General features: G+C 46.2%; 1 protein-coding gene and 1 pseudogene across 2 annotated transcripts in view; both read left to right on the top strand.

Moving 5' to 3' along the window:
* The window catches only part of ddah1 (dimethylarginine dimethylaminohydrolase 1), a 139019-nt gene that overhangs the window by 79463 nt on the left and 38199 nt on the right, over positions 1 to 21357 (top strand). The gene's annotated exons all lie outside the window — the stretch shown is intronic.
* Positions 12735 to 12889, top strand: LOC134355285 (U1 spliceosomal RNA; annotated as a pseudogene).

Below are 21357 nucleotides of genomic sequence, written 5' to 3'. Positions count from 1 at the left end.
AGCTGCCGCAAAGCTTCAGGCCAGGAGCAAGAGGCTAGGCAAGTGTCAGCTGCAGACTCGGATAGAAGGATTAGAAGATTATCTTTACTTGTCCCGTGTACGTCGAAACATCAAAACATAGTGAAATGCATCATTTGTGTCATAGTCCGAGGTTGCGCTGGGGGTAGCCCATCAGTGTCACCCTGCTTTTGGCACCAAGATAGCACAGCCACAACTCACCAGCCCTAATCGTAAACAACAGGAAATCTGCAGATGCTGGAAATTCAAGCAACACACATGAAAGTTGCTGGTGAACGCAGCAGGCCAGGCAGCATCTCTAGGAAGAGGTACAGTCGACGTTTTGGGCCGAGACCCTTCGTCAGGACTAACTGAAGGAAGAGCTAGTAAGAGATTTGAAAGTGGGAGGGGGAGGAGGAGATCCAAAATGATAGGAGAAGACAGGAGGGGGAGGGATGGAACCAAGAGCTGGACAGGTGATTGGCAAAAGGGATATGAGAGGATCATGGAACAGGAGGTCCAAACAACACCTTAGATTCTGTCTGGGTAGCCTCCAACCTGACGGCATGAACATTGACTTCTCTAACTTCCGCTAATGCCCCACCTCCCCCTCGTACCTCATCCGTTATTTATTTATATACACGTTCTTTCTCTCTCTCTCCTTTTTCTCCCTCTGTCCCTCTGACTATACCCCTTGCCCATCCTCTGGGTTTTTCCCCCCTCCCTCTTATCCTTCTCCCTGGGCCTCCTGTCCCATGATCCTCTCGTATCCCTTTTGCCAATCACCTGTCCAGCTCTTGGCTCCATCCCTCCCCCTCCTGTCTTCTCCTATCATTTTGGATCTCCCCCTCCCACTTTCAAATCTCTGGCTAACTCTTCCTTCAGTTAGTCCTGACGAAGGGTCTCGGCCCGAAACGTCGACTGTACCTCTTCCTACAGATGCTGCCTGGCCTGCTGCGTTCACCAGCAACTTTGATGTGTGTTGCCCTAATCGTACATCTTTGGAATGTGGGAGGAAACCTGAACACCTGGAGGAAACACACCGAGTCCCAGTCACGGGGTGAATTCTAACTCCTTTCAGACAGCAGTGGGACTGTAATAGCATTATGCTAACCACTACAGTGCTGTGCCAGCTAAAAACTTGCCTGCATTTGGCACATATTCATCTGAACCTTTCCTAACCCTGAATCTGTCTAACTGCCTTTTAAATGTTGTTAATGTTCCTGTCTCAAACAGTTCCTCTGGCAGGTCGTTCCATATACAGACCACCCTCTCTGGTTCCTTTTATATGGGCGTCACGGTAGCGAAGTGGTTAGCGCGTTTCTTTTGGAGTTCTGAGTTCGATTCCGGTGCCATCTCTAAGGAATCTATACGTTCTCCCTGTGAGCGTGTGGGATTACTCCGGTTTCCTCTCTGTCCAAAGCCATGCTGGTTAGTAGGTTAACTGGTCATTGAAAATTGTCCCGTGATTAAGCCAGGGTTAATCAGAGGGTTGCTAGGTGGCCTGGTTCTGATCCACACTTATCTCTAAGTGAATTTCTCCCCTCTCACCCGGTCACTGTGGACAGGTTTTCCACAGCATCTCGCTACATGTGACAATAACAAACCAATTCTGTTTCCGAAGCCTCAAAGCAGAAAATAGAAGAGGGCATAACAGCCGGCCTCCTACAGAGGTAACCAGCGCTCCCTCTCATTTTTGTTAAACTGCGAGGGCCAACCATTGTTCTGAGCAGAAAATTTTTACACGGCCTGAAAATTGTGTGGTACTTTTAAGTGTTTTTTGTTTTGTAGACTGTGTCAGCATTCAGTGGGCCAACAGTTTATTAACAATGAGCAACTGACTTCCATTCTGTGTTTATTGCAACAGTCTGTAACTTGAAATACTGACCATGTAAATACACTGAAGCTCTAAAATGTTTCAAAATAAACATTGTGGTACATTTAGTATTTAGAAAAATTATGAAATATATACATTAACACAACTAATTACATGGTATTTCACAATTGTATTGACATAGATTTCAAAATTATATTAACATTACCTGAAAAAATATTCCAGCTGTGTGGTAACAAAGGGTATGTGCATGGGGGCATTTCAGTTACTGTGTAGCTGTGCAGCCACATAGCTTAGAGGGAACAGTATATAGAACATAGAACAACACGAATGCTGGAGAATCTCAGCAAGTCAGGTAGCACCTACAGAAAGAAATTAACAGTCGACATTTCCGGCCGAGACCCTTCATCAGGATCCGAAACGTTGTCTATTTTTTCCTCTCTGGAGATGCTGCCTGACTGCTGAGTTCCTCCAGCATTTTGTGTGTGTTGCTCAAGAATTTCAGCATCTGCAGAATCTCTTGTGTTTCTTAATAAAGAAAAGCGTGAAGACGCTGTGAGGCCCAGGGATAGAATTCCGGAGCTCAGAGGCCAGGTGGCTGAAAATATAGCCATCTGGTGAGGGAGTGTTTTCAAACTGGTGAGAAATGATTGGAAATGTGTTTATTATTGTCACACAGACAAAGATAGACTCAACAGCTTTTGTTGGTGTTATTCATACGGATCAGTTCATTGCACGGTGTGCTAACATGGTACAAAGGGGTGGTCCAGTTGTGTCACGGTTAGCACAACACTTCACAGCACCACAATCAATGGTTGGAATTTGATTCCCGCCTCGGTCTGCAAGGAGTTTGTATGTTCTCCCCAGGACCACGTGGGTTTCCTCCAGGTGCTCTGGTTTCCTCCCACAGTCGAAAGCTGAACGCGTTAGAGTTAGTGAGTTGTGGGCTTGCTATGACAGCGCTTGTGGGCTGTCCCCAGCACATCCTCAGACTGTGTTCGTTGTTGATGCAAATGACACATTTCACTGTTTCAACGTACAAGTGACAAATAGAACTAATCTTTATCTTTACAAATAAAAGGCATCTGTTAGTCTTGCGAGACCGTGGATCTGTGCCTGGAAATTCTTCACTGTCCAGGGCGCAGGCCTGGGCAAGGTTGTATGGAAGACCGGCAGTTGCCCATGCTGCAAGTCTCCTTTCTCCACGACACCAATGTTGTCCAAGGGAAGGCATTAGGACCCATACAGCTTGGCACCGGTGTCATCGCAGAGCACTGTGTGATTAAGTGCCTTGCTCAACGACACAACACGTTGCCTCAGCTGGGGCTCGAACTCATGACCTTCAGGTCACTAGTCCAATACCTTAACCACTTGGCCACGTGCCCACTTTATTTTTACAAGGTAAAACAAAAACAGAATGCAGAATAAAGTGTTATAGTTACAGAGAAGGTGCGGTGCAGACAGAAAGCCGTAATGAGGTAGATTGCGAGATCAAGGGTCCATCTTAATTGTTCAAGAGGTTTGTTCAATGGTCTTATCACAGTGGGGTAGAAGCTGTCCTTGAGCTGGGTGCTCTGTGCTCCCAAGCCTTCGTAGCATCGCGAGCCACACTGAGGTTTCGAGCCGGGTGTGTTTTCAGAAGTGGAGGGATAAAGGTGAGGGCATTAAAACGGAGATGTTGCTGAGCTGAGAATGCTCAGAGGGTGGTGTCCAAACAGAACCGATGGAAATCTCCGATCTGTCATCGTGGATCAACTTCATTCAGCACACACATTTACCTGGATTCGGAATTTGCTCTGGTGTGTTGGTCAGGACACAACATGCAACAAAAAACAACATTCAACTATTACAAGGAATTGTATAAAATATAAAGTTAGATGTTAAAGTACATCGTCGTCATCGTTCTAATCTGTCGTAGTGATGTGGGCGATCATGGTCTTCCACCTGTCTTTAATCTGAGAAGTTCTAATAAGCTCTTCAAAACTTTTGCCTGTTCATCCCTTCACGAATGTCATGTGTGGCTTTTTCTTCCATCAATATTTCCCGTCACTGCAAGATGTCCGTTAAAATACGGTTATAGAATGGTGTGTATAAACACATCCAGCATGTATTTACAACTGGTTTAAAGTGTTTACAGTGCAGTGACGGGGCAATAGAGGGGGTGGGGGAGGGGCTGACTAGAACGGCTGATCAGATTAACTGCCTTTAAGATGGCAAGCAAACAAGTGAAAATGTGTAGATGTTGGAAACACACACAAACTGCTGGAGGAACTCAGCAGGCCAGGCAGCATCTATGGATAAGAGTAAACAGTCAACGTTTCCAGCTGAGACCTTTCATCAGGACTGGAGTCATCAGGGAGTGATTCCTGCATAAAGTCAAAGTCAAATCGCTTTTATTGTCAACCACTACTGCTGGTACAGTACACAGTAAAAATGAAACAGCAATCTTCCAGGACCATGGTGTTACATGAAACAACATAACACAAAACTAGACTATGTGAAACAACACAAAACTACATTAGACTACCTGAAACAACACAAAACTAGATTAGACTTCAGGCCTACACGGGACTACATAAAGTGCACAAAACAGTGCAAGACAGTACAATAATTAATAAACAAGACAATAGGCACAGTAAAGAACAAATTACAATATAATAAATGATGTAAATGTAAACAATGTTTTAGCAGGAATTGAGAAAGAAATGAGCAAAAATTGCAAGGGGAGTGGAGTGGTGCTCAGTTGAGTGTGAGTGTGTGTGTGTGTGTAGGTTGGTGTCAGACTAGACTCTGGGAATTGAGCAGTCTAATGGCTCGGGGGAAGAAACTTGGGGTGGGGTGGGGGCGGGTGGTGAGATGTGCTTGGTGGTGGGATCCCGTTGGAGGTGGCAGAAGTTCTGGAGAATTATGTGCAGGATGTGGAGGCTGGTGGGGTGGTAGGCGAGGACAAGAGAAGCCCTGTTTCTGTTGGGGTGGTGTGAAGGTGGGGCGAGGGCAGACGCGTGTGAAATGGAAGAGATGCATTTGAGGGCAGCGTTGATGGTGGAGAAAGGGAAGTCCATTTCTTTGAAAAAAGAGGACATCTCCTTTGTTCTGGAATAAAAAGCCTCATCCTGAGAGCAGATGTGGCAGAGACGGAGGAACTGAGAGAAGGGGTTGGTTTTTTTTTACAGGTAACAGGGTGGGATGAGTTATAGACGCAAACAACAGGAATTCTGCAGATGCTGGAATGCAGAATTCCTGTTGTTTGCATTTTTAAATTCACTACTGTGAAGCCTCTTCCGGTGATGCCTACACCGAAGAAGTTTAGATCCTCTCTTCAACGGGAGTTCAGTGAAACCATCTCTCACTGCTCCCCATCTGTAATTTCTTCGGCCCTTCCTTCAGTTAGTCCTGACGAAGGGTCTTGGCCTGAAACGTCGACTGTACCTCTTCCTAGAGATGCTGCCTGGCCTGCTGCGTTCACCAGCAACTTTGATGTGTGTTGCTTGGGATGAGTTATAGTCCAGGTAGCTGTGGGTTTAGCTTGGGCATCAGTGGCATGAAGTTTTTGTTTTAGTAAACCTGTAGTGCTTTCCAGAAGGGAGCTTTTGGAAAAGGCAGTTTGCGTGGTGGGTAGTGTCTGCAATGATTTTTTTCTGCTCACTTCTTTGTCCAGGACACATACAAGTCCTGCAGTGGTGGTAGACTGCAGACAGTGACCTTTACAGCGAAACTGTCCTGTTGGCAGGCTTGTATATTGTGTGACCAGGCAGCAATGGCTGATGTGAGGATGCTGTCCGTGACGGCAGTATGGAATTGCACCAGTATGTTCTGGGGAAGGTGGAGTTTTACTAACAGTCACAAGAAGTACGTCTCTTGCTGAGTTACTCTCATGATGCAGATCTCTAGAAGTTACACACAGCTCCTGGTCCAATGCACTTTATTGACCGGAGTTTTATAAGGCATTGGTCAGACCACAGTTGGAGTATGGTGAGCAGTGCTGGGCTGCTTATCTCGGAAAGGATGTGTTGGCCTTGGGGAGGGTCCAGAGGAGGTTCACGAGGATGATCCTAGGAATGAAAGAGTCAGTGAATGAGAAGTATTTGACAGCTCTGGGCCTGGCCTCACTGGGGTTTAGAAGAATGAGGAGGGTTCTTATGAAACCTATCGAATGTTGAAAGGTCTGGATAGAGTGGATGTGGAGAGAATGTTTTCTGTGGTGGGGGTGTCTAGGGCCAGATGGCACAGCCTCAGAATAGAGGGACATCCATTTAGAACAGAGAGGAGGAATTTCTTTAGCCAGAGGGTGGGGAATCTGTGGAATTCATTGTCACAGACAACTCTGGCAGCCAAGTCATTGGGTATATTTAAAACAGTTTAAAACCTATTTAAAATAGGTTCCTGATTTGTCAGGACATCAGAGGTTATGGGGAAAATGGGGTTGGGAGGGATGATAAATTGGCTGTGATGGAATGGCGGAGAAGACTCGATGGGCTGAATGGCCTAATTCTGTCCTATGTCTTATTGTCTTATGGTTTATGGCTTTAAACTACTCGCAAATTGACAACTTGTTCCACTGAAACTGTTCCATTGAAATTTATTTAATGTTTTCTATGCTGGGAATAGATTCCGATCCAATAGTTGTGCCTAGTGTCACCTTGTGTCCAAGCATTGAAACTGCAGGTGTCAAACTGAATTCTTTTTCAAAAACCTTGGAAGTTGACGGGAGGGAATGGGGACATAGATAAGATAGGTGGAGAGAAATGTTTTCCCGCATCAGAGATCTAAAACCTGATATAGAGGTTTATGCTGAGGCTTTGATGGGATCTGGTACATTTTGGTAAATTGGCAAGGATATCATTGTGGACCTCAGGAAGGTGCAGATGGCTCCTTTGTAGAGAGAGTTAAGTGTACCAAGTTCTCGGGAGTTCACATCACAGATGACCTCACCAGGTCCCTGAATATCACGCCCCTGAACGAGAAGGCCCAGCAACGCCTCCTCTTCCGAAGGAGATTGAGGCAAAAAAGGCTCTCCACCCTGCCCCTACCCACCCATCTTAACTGAGTTTTACGGCAGCACCACTGAGAGCACCCTGACAAGTTACATCTCCAACTAGTCTGGGAGCAGTCGGCCATCGGACCGGAAGTCCCTACGGAGGACTGTGAGAACAGCTGAGAGGATCATAGGGGTCTCCCTACCATCCACCGGGGACATTTATCAGGAGCGCTGCGAACACAGAGCCCTTAGTAGTATTAGGGATCCCGCCCATCCATCCAGCATCCTCTTTGACTTTCTACTGACAGGCAGGAGACTGAATGTTTCAATGTATATGTAACAAATAAAGCTGATCTTTATCAAATCTTTAAATGTGTGCATGTGCACAGGTGTAATGAGAAACTCGCAGCCGTCTCACAGGCACAGAGTATCAGATGAGCAGCATTCACAAGGAAAACATCAATTATACATAAATTATACACAATTTTTACAAGAAAACAACAATTAGAACAAAAAAAAACCAGGGTTCATTTTAGTGCAACGTGGTCAATAGGTGCAGGAGTAGGCCATTCGGCCCTTCGAGCCAGTACCACCATTCACTGTGATCATGGCTGATCATCCACAATCAGTATCCAGTTTCTGCCTTATCCCCATAACCTTTGATTCCGCTATCTTTACGAGCTCTATCCATCTCTTTCTCGAAAGCATCCAGAGACTTGGCTTCCACAGCCTTCTGGGGCAGAGCATTCCATATATCCACCACTCTCTGGGTGAAAAAGTTTTTCCTCAACTCCGTTCTAAATGGCCTACCCCTTATTCTTAAACTGTGGCCCCTGGTTCTGGACTCACCCATCAGCGGGAACATGCTTCCTGCCTCCAGCATGTCCAATCCCTTAATAATCTTATATGTTTCAATAAGACCCCCTCTCAGCCTTCTAAATTCCAGAGTATACAAGCCCAGTCGTTCCAATCTTTCGACATATGACAGTCCTGCCATCCCGGGAATTAACCTTGTGAACCTACGCTGCACTCCCTCAAAAGCAAGAATGACCTTCCTCAAATTTGGAGACCAAAACTGCACACAGTACTCCAGGTGTGGTCTCACCAGGGCCCTGTACAACTGCAGAAGGACCTCTTTGCTCTTATACTCAATTGCCCTTGTTATGAAGGTCAACATGCCATTAGCTTTCTTCACTGCCTGCTGTACTTGCATGCTTGCTTTCAGTGACTGATGTACAAGAACACCTAGATCTCGTTGTGCTTCCCCTTTTCCTAACTTGAATCTGCCTTCCTGTTCTTATCACCAAAGTGGATAACCTGACATTTATCCACATTAAACTGCATCTGCCCACTGTTGCCCATAATCTCTCTCTGTTGCCAAACTGCGGTGATCAGGGTTTTGCCAGTTGGTTCAGGAAGTGAATGGTTGATGGGCTTTTTCTGAACCTGGTGGTGTGCGACTCCATGTTTCTGTACCTCCTGCCGGATGGGAGCTGCGAGACGATGGAACGGCCTGAATGGTGGGGATCTTCGATGGATGTTTCCTCCCTGAAGCGGTGTGTCCTGTAGATACTGCCGACGGTGGGGTGGGACGTGCTCATATAATGCCCAGTGTTGGTGAATGTCGTATTACACTTTTTCCCATTTGAATGCATTTGAGACTAAGACTCAGCTTTATTTATCATCGAAACGCGCAGTGAAATGTGTCATTTGTGTTAACAGCCAGCACACCCAAGGATGTGGTGGGGGCAGCCCGCAGTGTCACCACACATTCCAGCACCAACATAGCCTACCAGCAGAACAACAGAACAACAAACACAAAACAGGGTTCAAGGTTCACGATTGTTTAATGTCACTTCCAGTACACAAATGTAAAGGAGAATGAAATAATTGTTACTCTGGATCTGATACAGCCCAAAAAAATATAATAAGATAAAGAACACAATAAAAATTAAAACACAATAAATATAAATACATAAGATAGCTTGTATACATTGACTGGCACAGGAATGTCTGTACATAAGGTGGCTGACAGGAAATGATAAAGTAGTGGTGGTTGGGGTGTGGAGGGGTGGGTTAAGTGGGTGGAGGTGTTGATCAACCTCACTGCTTGGGGAAAGTACCTGTTTGAGTCTGGTGGTCCTGGTGTGGATATTACGTAGCCTCCTCCCCGATGGGAGTGGGACAAACACTCCATGAGCAGGGTGGGTGGGATCCTTCATGATGCTACTGGCCCTTTTCCAGCACCTTACTGTATATACATCCCTGATGGCAGGTAGGCCCCAACCTGGCTTCACTGAGATCAAAACAAGCCCCTTTCCTACCCTCCCAGTCCTCACACACATATACAGACCTTCAACCCTGCCTCTGGGCCTCCAGTCCTTGGCCACGCGCTCTCAAACTTGCAGACATTGGGCATCCAACCTCCAGAAATTGTCTGAACTGTGTTTGAACTTTATGCTGCTTGGGTTAGCCTTCAGCTTCCTGTTAGATTTATTTACATAACTGTCAATCTCAAATCTCCTAGAACTGAGTCTCTGGACTGTTGTTCTTGCTCTGGGAACAGCCAGAAGGAATAACATTTAGTCTGTGGGTTGAAATCACAGAATGTCGCTCAAATTTGGTTGTTTTTTTTAAACTCAGATGGGGATAGAGAGTAGGGTTAAAAGTCAGGTTGGGGTTTAGGAACAGAGATGTGGAGGAATTAGAGGTCAGATTAGGGTTTATGGACAGGGATATGGGGAGTCTGAGGTCATATTAGGGTTTAGGGACAGGGATGTGGGGAGTTAGAGGTCAGATTAGGGTTAAGGGACAGAGATGTGGAGGAATTAGAAGTCAGATTAGGGTTTAGGGACAGGGATGTGGGGGGAGTTAGAGATTAGATTTGGGTTTAGGGACAGGGATGTGGAGGAGTTAGCAGTCAGATTAGTGTTTATGGACGGGCATGTGGAGAGTTAGAATTCAGATTAGTGTTTGGGGACGGGGATGTGGGGGAATTAGAGGTCTGTTCTGTGCTCGAGGGCAAGTGAGGTGGATCGGGAGTTTGTGTTCGAAGACCAGGGTAGGAAGGGCATTCAGACTTGAAGCCTCCACTTCTCGCTCGAAGGCCAGTGATGTGGATTGGTGTCGAAGGACATCAGAATCAGGTTTACTATCACTGGCATACAGTATGTCGTGAAATTAGCTGCTTTGCGGCAGCAGTGATAGCGGTGGGAAGCAGCTGTTCCCAAAATGTTGAGTGCACGTCTTCAGGCTTCTGTACCTCCTCCTTGATGGTAGCAGTGAGAAGAGGGCATGTTCTGGGTGATGTGGGTCCTTACTGATGGATGCCAACTTTTTGAGGCATAGTGTTTTGAAGGTGTCCTCACTGCTGGGGAGGCTGGTGCCCATGATGGAGCTGACTGAGTTTACAACTTTCTGCAGCTTTTTCCAGTCCTGTGCAGAGGCCCCTCCATACCAGACAGTGATGCAGCCAGTTAAAATGCTCTCCATTGTACATCTATAGAAATTTGCAAGAGTCTTTGGTGACAAACCGAATTTCCTCAAACTCCAAATGAAATATAGCCGCTGCTGTGCCTTCCCTGAAACTGCATCGATATGTTGGGTCCAGGACAGGTCTTCAGACACCTGTGGATGTCAGACAGTCATAGGGCAGTGTGTCCTGGGATTGGGTGGCCATGTGAGACACGAAGGCCGGAACTCCAATTGGCAAATCTGGATTTCCAGGTCCCCCCATTGGCTCATCCAGGTGTTGATTCTGAAGATCAAAGCCCAAAGTTTGAGCTGTAGTCCAGAAGTTGAAACCCAGTAGCTGAAGCCTGGAGGCTGGGGGTCTGTCCTGATATACTGACTGGATGCAAACACCATTGCTATGAGCATAAAAGCCTACAAAAAGTAGTGGATATGGCCTAGTCTATTACTGGTAAAGTCGACCCCCACCCTCCAGGCCATGCTCTTTTCTCGCTGCTGCCATCAGGGAGGAGGTACAGGAACCTCAGGACTCACACCACCAGGTTCAGGAACAGTCATTACCCCTCAACCATCAGGCTCCTGAACCAGAGGGGATAACTTCGCTCAGCCCAACACTGAACTGTTCCCACACCCTATGGACTCATGTTCAAGGACTCTTCATCTCCTGTTCTCAATATTTATTGCTTGCTTATTTATTTATTTATGTGTTTGCAATTTGTTGCCCTTTGCACATTGGTTGCTTGTCCATCTAGACCAAGGGTGGCCAATCTTTTACATTCCATGCGTCAATTTTTTCACGCACAAGTTCAGATGCGCCATACAACCCTTGCACCCCCGTTCAATTCTTGTAAAAATATGTTAATATAGAACTCGTACGTGAAAAAATCACATCTGAACTCGTGCATGAAAAAATTGGCGTATGGAATGTAAATGTTGGCCACCCCGATCTAGGGTGGGTTTGTCATTGATTCTATCATATTTCTTTGTATTTACTGTGAATGCCTGCAAGGCAATGAATCTCAGGTTGTATATGGCGACATTGAAGATAAATTTACTTTGACCTTTGTACTTTGGAATTGGAGGACTGTCCATGTGGGTGGGTGGGAGCAACGGCTGTTGTTCGTTTTGTTCTGTGTCGCTCTGCCGAGCATTGTGGGTAGGCTGTGTTGGGGCCAGAATGTATGTTGACACTTGCAGGCTGTCCCCAGCACATACCGAGGTTGTGATGGTTGTTAACACAAACGACACTTTTCACTGTACGTAGGTGGGACAAATACTGTGAATCTGAATCTGAGTTGTGCCCGTTCCTACGGGCTTATTTGGCCACTAACTCATCAGAAAGAGAGATGATGTGAATGAATGTGGGGTGGTCCTGGTGATTGAAAGAGAGAGAGAGATGATGTGAATGAATGCGGGGTGGTCTTCATGATTGAAAGAGAGAGAGAGATGATGTGAATGAATGCGGGGTGGTCTTCATGATTGAAAGAGAGAGATAGATGATGTGAATGAATGCGGGGTGGTCCTGGTGATTGATGAAACAGGCAAGAGAAGCTACGCCAACTTCTATTCCTGTTATGAGGATGTTTCTGGACGACTTTACAAGAGCAAGTTCATGAAATGCCTGTACGTGGAGTTGTTCCAACTCAGTATAAAAGCTGGGAATAATTTGCAACCTCAGGATGACTTTTGGTCATTTTATTTCTGAGAAAAAGCTTTTGTTTTTGTCTCAGCTTTGACCCACTACCATCAGGAAGGAGGTGCAGGAGCATCAGGACTAGGACTGTGTGACTGGGACTATGAGACCAATGAATACCCTTCCACCACCGAGGTCTCGTCACTAGGACAGTGAGCTGTTTACTGTTTACCTCTGCTCCACGCTTCACATGCATTTTTGAAGTATATTTTACAGACTTGTTTATGGAGATACTTTGGCCTGTGTTCTGTGTGTTGCACTGTGCTTCGGAGGAATGGTGTTTCGTTTCGTTGTATATAGGTACATTCAACTTCAAATAATGGGCTCATTGGCACCTCAGCTGATGCTCCAAGACTAAAGCACGTTGAAGCAGTTTGGGATAAAGATCCAGTGGGAGCAGTGGTAGATTAGGGGAATCAGTGGGGGAGCATGGGTGTCAAAATGGGGAACAAGTTCGGAAATTGGAGGTGTGTGATGTCTCTGGACCTGTTATTGCAGGAGTTTAGAAGAATGAGGGGGGATCTTATTGAAACTTATGAATGAGATTACCTTGTGCAGCGGTTAGCTTAACACGATTGCAATGCCAGAGACCCGGGTTCAATTCCTGCCACTCACTGTAAGGGGTTTTTACATTATTCCAGTCACCATGTGGGTTTCCTTCGGTTTCATCCCACATTCCAAAGACGTATGGGTAGTTGGTTAATTAGTCACATGAGGGCCTGCTGCTGTGCTGTATCTCTGAATAAATTTCTAAAAATTGAATACTTACCTGGCAGGGGAGAGACCATGATCATTAAGGCAGTTCTCCCAGGACGAGGCCATTGCACTTCGGGTGTGCTGACGCCTGTGATGTCCCCAAATGCGGGATACTCAACTGCAGAATTTGTGGTAGTGGGGGACTGCGTTCGTGCTCTAAATTTATTATTAAAAATTTATAAAAAAATGTAAAAAAAAGGAACATTGAAAATCCGAAATATAAAATGGGTGTGGAGAGAATGTTTCCTACAGTGGGGAAGTCTAGGACCAGAGAACAGTTTTAGAATAGAAGGACGTCCCTTTGTAGAGATGAGGAAGGATTTCTTTAGCCAGAGGGTAGTGAATCTGTGAAATTCATTGCCATGGATAACTGTGGAGACCAAGTCATATTTAAAGTGGATGTTGATAGGTTCTTGATTAGTCAGGGTGTCAAAGATTACGGGGAGAAGGCAGGAGAATGGGGTTGAGAGGGATAATAAATCAGCCATGATGGAATGGTGGAGCAGACTCGATGGGCTGAATGGCCTAATTCTGCCTTTATATTTTACGGCCTGCTAATGGTCTTTTGGCTGGATAGGGCTAAGGTCTTGCCTCTGGGCTCTTCATCTAATGTTCTCCTTTGTAAACGAGGTGACTCTGTTTTGAAGATCAGCAGCGAAGCCTGCTTCTCCAGCCTGGTCACCGTCCCTCAGCCAGCATCACTAAATGAGATGCTGGCTCAGTTTATTATAGTCGGGACTAATGTGGCCGTGCTTGAGTAGAAGGCACAGTTTTAACCCGCTTAACTAAGAAAGGATTCACGGGACAGCATGGCAGTGTAGCAATTAGAATAACGCTTTACAGTGTGAATAGTCAGGGTTCAATATCCGTGAGGAGTCCGTGTGTTCTGCCTGTAAACGTGTGGCTTTCCTCCAGTTTCCTCTCACATCCCAAGGACGTATGGGTTAGGGTCAGTGAGTTGTGGGCACCCTCGCTGGTGTCAGAAACATGCTGAAACTTGTGGGCTGCCCAGCACATCCTAGAACTGTGCTGGTGGTCGACGCAAACCATACATTTCACTCTACGTCCCCCTCCCCCCTCTGTCTTGTCTGCCTCCTCTCTCTCCTTTTCCTTCTCCATAAGACATTGGAGAGGAATTAGGCTACTGGCCCATCGAGTCAGCTCCACCATTCCATCATGGCTGATTTATTGACCCCACTCTCCTGACTTCTCCCCATAATCTTTGACGTCCTTGTGTACTTTGATGGAAGGAAAGCTCTCCCTCTCCCTCTCTCTCATGAATTCCCCTTCCCCCTGTCTCCGACCTGCACTCACGATCCACATTTTCCTTCACACACTCGGGTCCCCTGTCACGCAGTCAGACACCTGGCAGCGGAGGGGATGTCTCTGTCCCCCGTGTACAATGAACCTGCTCGGACGCCTCCTGATTAACGTGACGCTAAGGAATTGTACTCGGCACCGAATGTCAGTGCGTTGCCTCAGTATCGAATAGTGTGTCTGGTCATTACTGCTTCCAAGACTAACAAGAGGTTTTTCCATCTTCTCTGCATTTTTCAGTCTCACGTATTTGCCATTTAATTCCACAATAACTGTTTTAGAAGTGTTCAGAGGATTGCATTCCAGTCTGCTGTTCCTGCTGATCTCATGTCTGGCGGTGATTGTAAATTGTTCCTCTGCACTGGTTACTGGATGAATTAACGATCGAATAATCCTTCCACCCCTCGGAAAAAAAATAATATAAACACTAGCTCTCAGCAGGACACTGGGCAGGGAGCGGTGGAAACTTTCAAAGACAGGATGTTCGTGTTCGGGTAACATTTTCTCAGCCTCGAACCGAACCATTCTCAGAGAATCAGCTTTAATATCACCAGCATATGTTATGAAGTATGTTGTATTGCAACACTACACTGCAATACAAAAAAAACTATAAATTACAAAGAGGAATATACATTTAAAAATTAAATTAAGTAATGCAAAAAGAGAGTGTACAAAAAAAGGAATGGGGTTGATTCTATTGCGTACAGTACACACAGAGAATCTGCAGTTGCTGGAAATCCAGTGACAGAAAGACACACACACACACACACACACACACTCACACACACACACTCACACACACACACAGACACAATTCACACACACACACACACACACCCTCTCTCACTCACACTCTCACAATTCACACAGACACTCACAATTCACACACACACTCAAGTCACACACACAATTCACACAGTCACACACAAACACAGACACAATTCACACACACACACACACATGCACACACACACACACTCACTCACACACAATGCTTGGGGGACTCAGGGACTCAGTGGGTCGGGCAGCATCTATGGAGAGGAATAACCAGGTGATGTTTTGGGCTGAGACACTTAATCAAAACTGGAAATGGGAACGTTCCCATGGAGGGTCTCTGTCCTTTCCGCTCCCAGTGGAGGGTCCTGGACCTTTCCAGTCCCAGTGGAGGGTCTCAGTCCAAAATGAGACCACAGATGCTGCCTGAGCTGCTGAGTTAGTTGTATTGATGTGTGTTTTCTGCATGCCTCTGGAGTGAACAGGTGTGCACTCTCTGTAGCGGTAGTTAAACCAAATGCTCTGAGGGAAGGTGTCTGTGGGGGCCCCCCCCCCCACCGCCGGATAATAAGACATATCTATAACTCTGCTACACACAGTATTGATTCCAACTGGAAAGCTAGATTTCCCTTTTCTCTTACTGTGTCAGGGGTACTTAGTGTAGTTTAAATAGCTGTTGTGTGTTCTTCATGCTGGATGTTGGAGTCCTGGGAGACCCAGAGTCTCCCAGGGAACTACATCTGTGTGAGGTGCATCCGGCAGCAGCTACTTAGCGACCGTGTTAGGGATCTGGAGCAGCAGCTGGATGACCTTCCGCTTGTACGGGAGAGCAAGGAGATAATCGATCAGAGTTACAGGGAAGTACCGGTAGTCATCTCTAAGTTGCAGGAGGTGGGTAGACGGGTGACCGTCAGGAGAAGGGATGGGAAGGTGAACAGGCAGTTAGCGCAGAGCACCCCTGCGGCCATTCCCCTCAATAATAAGTAAACCGTTTGCAATACTGCCGTGAGGGTGCCCTCCCGGGGGGAATGCCACAGAGACCAGGTTACTGGCACTGAGCATGGGTCCGTGGTGTGGTTGGGAAACAGGGAGAAGAGGGGAACGCTAGTGACAGGGGACTCAATAGTCAGAGGAACAGACACAAGATTCTGTAGACGTGAATGGGACACTCAGATACTAGGGTCAGGGACGTCTCGGATCGCATCCATGGCACTTTGGGCAGGGAGGGAGAGCAGCCAGACGTCTTGGTACATATTAGTACAATGACATAGGAAGGAAAAACAAGGAGATCCTGAAAAGAAAACTTAGAGAGCTAGGCAGAAAGACCTCCAGGGTAGTAATTTCTGGATTGCTGCCCATGTCAAATGCCAGTGAGGGCGGAAACAGGATGATTTAGCAGATAACTGCGTGGCTGAGAAGCTGGTGCAGGGGGCAGAGATTCAGGTTCTTGGATCATTGGGATCTCTTCTGGAGGAGGTACGGCCCGTACAAAAGGGAAAGGTTGCACCTAAACCCGAGGGGGAACCAATATTCTTGCGGGCAAGTTTGTTAGGGCTGTTGGGGAGGATTAAAACTAATTTGACAGGGGATTGGAAACTGGAGTGAAAGGACTCAGGGTAGGATGCTCAGACTGTCAGGAAGGGCAGGCAGATTTAGGACAAAATTGACGCCAGCAGGGTTAGTACCAGTGCATTACTGATGCAAAATCAAAGCAGGTAGCAAATACAGTATTCAAAGTGTTGTATTTCAATTCATGGAGTATAAGAAATAAGGTGGATGATCATGTTGCACTTTTACAGATGGTCAGGTATGATGTTGTGGCCATCACTGAATCGTGGCTGAAGGACGGTTATAGTTGGGAGTTGAATGTTCAAGGTTACATATTGTATCAGAGGGATTGGAAGGTAGGTAGAGGGGGTGGTGTGGTTCTGCTGGTAAAGAATGGCATCAAATCAGCAGAAAGATGTGACATAGGATTGGAAGATGTTGAATCCTTGTGGGTTGAGTTAAGAAACTGCAAGGGTAAAAGGACCCTGATGGCAGTTATATACAGGCCTCCCAACAATAGCTGGGATGTGGGCCCGAGATTACAACAGGAAATAGAAAAGGTGGGTCAAAAGGGCAATGTTATGGTAGTCATGGAAGATTTTAACATGCAGGTCGCTTGGGAAAGTTAGGTTGGTAATGGATCTCAAAAGAGTGAGTTTGTTGAACCCCTTCAAGATGGCTTTTAGAGCAGTTTGTCACTGAGCCTACCAGGGCATTAGCTGTACTGGATGATTGTTATGTAATGAACTGGAGGTGATTACGGAGCTTAGGGTAAAGGAACCCTTAGGAGCCAGTGATCAAGTTCAACTTGAGAAAGTAAAGTCTGATGTAACAGTATTTCAGTGGACTAAAGGAAATTACAGTGATATGAGAGAGGAGTTGGCTGAAGTAAATTGGAAGGAAATGCTGGCAGGGATGACAGCAGAGCAGAAAAGGCGTGAGTCTCTGGGGAAAATGAGGAAGGTGCAGGATAGATGTATTCTGTAAAGGAAGAAATACTCAACTGGCAAAATAATACAACCATGGCTGACAAGGCTGACAAAGCTAATGTAAAAGCAAAAGAAAGGGCATACAACAAAGCAAAAATTAGCGGGAAGATAGAGGATGGGATTAGCTTTTAAAAACCCACAAAGAGCAACTAAAAGAATTATTAGGAGCGAATAGATTAAATATGAAAGCAAGCTAGCAAACAATATCAAGGTGGATAGAGAAAGTTTTTTTCAAGTATGTAAAAAATAAACGAGAGATGAGAGTGGATAGAGGACTGCTAGAAAATGAGGCTGGAAAAATAATAACGGGCCAAGGAGATGGCTGATGAACTAAATGAGTATTTTGCATCAGTCTTCACTGTTGAAGACACTGGCAGTGTGCCAGGTGTTGAAGGGTGTGAGGGAAGTGAAGTGGGTGCAGTTACTATTACAAGGGAGAAGGTGCTCAAAAAGCTGAAAGACCTAAAGGTACATAAGTCACCCGGACCAGAGGAACTGCACCCTAGGGTTCTGAAAGAGGTAGCGGTAGAGATTGTGGTGGTATTAGAAATGATTTTTCGAAAGTCATTGCACTCTGGCATGATGCCATGGGACTGGAAAATTGCAAATGTCATTCCACTTCTTAAGAAAGGAAATTATAGACCAATTAGCCTGATCTCAGTGGTCGGGAAGATGTTGAAATCAATTGTGAAGGATGAGGTTATGGACAAGATGGGACAAAGTCAGCATGGTTTCCTTCAGGGAAAATCTTGCCTGACGAACCTGTTGGAATTCTTTGAGGAGATTACAGGATAAAAGGGATTGAGTGGATGTTGTATAGAACATAGAACATAGAATAGTACAGCACAGTACAGGCCCTTTGGCCCACAATGTTGTGCTGACCCTCAAACCCTGCCTCCCATATAAGCCCCCACCTTAAATTCCTTCATACCTATCTAGTAGTTTCTTAAACTTCACTAGTGTATCTGCCTCCACCACTGACTCAGGCAGTGCATTCCTCGCGCCAACCACTCTCTGAGTAAAAACCTTCCTCTAATATCCCCCTTGAACTTCCCACCCCTTACCTTAAAGCCATGTCCTCTTGTATTGAGCAGTGGTGCCCTAGGGAAGAGGCGCTGGCTATCCACTCTATCTATTCCTCTTATTATCTTGTACACCTCTATCATGTCTCCTCTCATCCTCCTTCTCTCCAAAGAGTAAAGCCCTAGCTCCCTTAATCTCTGATCATATATTTGGTCTTTCAGAAGCTCTTTGACAAGGTGCCACACATGAGGCTACTTACCAGGATAAAAGCAAATGATATTACAAGAAAGTTACTAACATGGTTAGAGCATTGGCTGATTGGTAGGAGGCAGTGAGTGGGAAGAAAGGGATTCTTTTCTGGTTGGCTGCCAGTGACTGGTGGTGTTCCACAGGAGTGGTGTTGGGACCGCTTTTTATATTGTATATAAATGATTTAGAGATGATGGAATAGATGGCTTTGTTGGCAAGTTTGCAGATGATATGAAGATTGGAGGAGGGGCAGGTAGTGTTGAGGAAACAGGTAGGCTGCAGAAGGACTTAGACAGATTAGGAGAATGGGCAAGAAAGTGGCAAATGAAATACAATGTTGGAAAATGAATGGTCATGCATTTTGGTAGTAGAAATAAATGTGCTGACTATTTTCTATGGGGAGAAAATCAAAAAATCTGAGATGCAAAGGGGCTTGGGAGTCCTTGTGCAGAACACCCTAAAGGTTAACTTGCAGGTAGATTCGATGGTGAGGAAGGCAAATACAAACTTAGAATTCATTTCAAGATGTCTGGAGTACAAGAGCAGGGATGTGATGCTGAGGCTTTATAAGGCACTGGTGAGGCCTCACATTGAGTATTGTGAACAGTTTTGGACTCCTCATCATAGAAAAGATGTGCTGGCGTTGGAGGGGGTCCAGAGGAGGTTCACAAGGATGATTCTGGGAATGAAAGGGCTATCATATGAGGAACATTTGATGGCTTTGGGCCTATACTCACTGGAATTTATAAGGATAGGGGAGGGGATCTCACTGAAACCTTTCAAATGTGGGTAGGATGTTTTCCATGGTGGGGGAGTCTAGGACAAGAGAGCACAGCCTCAGGTTAGAGGGGCGTCCATTTAAAACAGAGATGTGGAGAAATTTCTTCAGCCAGATGGTGGTGAAGTTGTGGAATTTATTATCACAGGCAGCTGTGGAGGCCGGGTCATTGGGTGTATTTAGATTGGAGATTAATTGGTTCTTGATTGGCCACAGCAACAAAGGTTTAGAAGAGTTGGCTGAGGAGGCAAAAAAAAGGATCGGCCATGGTTGAATGGTGGTACGTACTTGATGGGCTGAATGGCCTAATTCTGCTCCTATGTCTTATGGTCTTACAGATCTGGCAGAATCAGTTCAACACACACAAAATACTGGAACAACTCAGCAGGTCAATCAACACTCTGGCATCTTCCCCCTTCTTTTCCAACCCTGATGAAGGTATCAGTCTGAAATGTTGACTGTTTATTCCTCTCCGTAGATGCTGCCTGACCTGCTGAGTTCCTTCAGATTTTGTGTGCGTGTTGCTCTGGATTACCTGCATCTGTGGAATCTCTGTTAAAGATTATTTTTATTTGTCACAGAGACATAGAGTGAGCGTCTTGTGTGAAATCAAATCAGTGAGGATTGTGCTGGACGGCCCACAAGTGTCACCACACTTCCGGTGCCAACACAGCGTGCCCACAACTCACTACCCCAAACCTGTCCCTCTTCGGAACGTGCAAGGAAACCGGAGAAGTCGGACGAAGCCTGCTTGGTCACAGGGGGAATGTACAAACTAGTCAGCAGCAAGTATTGAACCCCGACCTTACAGCCAGTGGGTGTGAATCTGCGGAATTCACCGCCACAGATGGCTGTGGAGGCCAAGTCATTGAGTGTATTTAAAGCAGGGGCTGATGGGTTCTTGATTAATCAGACTGCCAAAGGTTACGGGGAGAAGGCAGGAGAGTTGGCTTGAGAGGGATGATGAATGAGCCAGGGCAGACTCGATGGGCCGAGTGGCCTCATTCTGCTCCCGTTTCTTTTGGACTCCATCTTATGGTTATGCTAACTGAGCCGGCACTCTGCCATCCTGTGGGCTGATGAGTTGGAGACACTCCAAAACAGTTGGGGAATTTAAAGTTGTTTATCTAATTGGAATGAAAAGCACTGATGACCACAGAACGGCACGACCATTGAGGAATCTGGTCTGGCTTGGTCCACTGTGAATGACAGTTTCTTTTACAGACTGTGTTTAAGTATCAGCTGCTCCTTGGGATGGCCCTGATTAGGTTCAGTAGCTCTAGCTGTCAAAGGGGCCTGTTGTGCCCAGGGAGGGGTGGCACCCCTGGTGAGGGGTCTTGACATGTCCACTCTGGGGTAGCTCGCTCACCTTTGGGATCCACCGGACTCTCAGCTCTCACCTGTGGTTCCAAGTAGCTGTTTGCTTGCGACAGCAGCCACACCACGGGTACACCGCTTCGACAGGTGGGCTAAACCAGGCCTCGTATCCCAGTGAGGGAGGGACGTGGCTGCCCGAGCGTGTGAAGTCAGCTCCAGTGGATGAGATTGACAGTCAGATCCAAAGGCCAGGAAGGCAGTTCTACAACGGTATGTGAAAAACAAAGGCCAGGAAGGCAGTTCAACAACGGTCTGTGGAAAACAAAGGCCAGGAAGGCAGTTCTACAATGCTCTGTGGAGAACAAAGGCCACAGCAAGGTACATCTATTGCAATCAAGTTTGTTGTGCTTGTTGGTACCACTGGACCCGGATCTGAGGTCAGAGAGTGGAACTGCCCCAGTGCAACAGCTTTTTCCACTTTAAAAACTCTCCGCACAGGTCTCCAGTCATCGTTGGATGCAACGAACAACCAAACAGTTGTCAAATGTACTGCACAGTGAGACGGTGAAATGCATCATTTGCACAGCCCGAGGATGTGCTGGGGGCAGCCCGCAAGGATGACCATGCTTCCAG

Source organism: Mobula hypostoma, chromosome 12, assembly GCF_963921235.1.
Source record: "Mobula hypostoma chromosome 12, sMobHyp1.1, whole genome shotgun sequence".
Lineage (NCBI taxonomy): Eukaryota > Metazoa > Chordata > Chondrichthyes > Myliobatiformes > Myliobatidae > Mobula > Mobula hypostoma.
Note: the sequence above shows the minus strand (reverse complement) of the source record. Positions and strands in the feature narration are given on the sequence as shown.